Source organism: Octopus bimaculoides, chromosome 1 (assembly GCF_001194135.2).
Source record: "Octopus bimaculoides isolate UCB-OBI-ISO-001 chromosome 1, ASM119413v2, whole genome shotgun sequence".
NCBI classification, from domain to species: Eukaryota; Metazoa; Mollusca; class Cephalopoda; order Octopoda; family Octopodidae; genus Octopus; species Octopus bimaculoides.
The window spans coordinates 116,023,927-116,024,679 of record NC_068981.1 but is presented as its reverse complement, the minus strand read 5'-3'; positions in this window follow the sequence as shown (position 1 = coordinate 116,024,679).

Sequence of the window (753 nt, the reverse complement as noted above, 5' to 3'; positions counted from 1 at the left end):
TATATATATATATATATATATATATATATGTGTGTGTATGAAAGGTAGAACACCAAGAAGCAGAAATCAACAAAGCAGAATATGCGGGCAAATAGACGATAGCATAACAGGGCAAACAGGACAAAAACAATATAGTAGGATCATTCGCAGTCGATTTCTTCCTCAGTCGGAGTCCGAAAAGTCCTTGCAGTTTCGCGCTCGTATATATGTATGTGTGTGTGAATGTATATCTGTGTGTGTGTGTGCGTGTGTGTTGTGTGTGCGCGTCTGTATGTGTGTATGTATCCGAGCATTGAATCTTAAAAGTCAGCGAACGACAATCGCATGTGTAACCAACCATGAAGAACAAATCAGCAGCACAATGAAATAAAATACCAATCCCTTTAAAATGGCAACCACTTTAACAGTACCAAAATCATTATCCCACTACATCGACATATTCAATGCAGTCTGCCAACGGCCCTTCAGCAAGAAAACACCCTGATAAGCTCAGTGACTACTACTAAATGCAGGTCACGACAGACATACAAGATGCTCTTGAAGCCAAGCATTTTAAACTTACGGATACAATATTTACATATCACATGAGGAAACATAACTAGATCTTACAATACAGGGAAACAGTTGTATAATCAAGTACCTGCACACCTGGAGAACTACGTTGCATCGAAACAATTGTAGCGATTAAAAAATAAATGCTCAACTGTACCCCTATTTGCTGACTCCAATTTTTCCAATTATATATATATATAT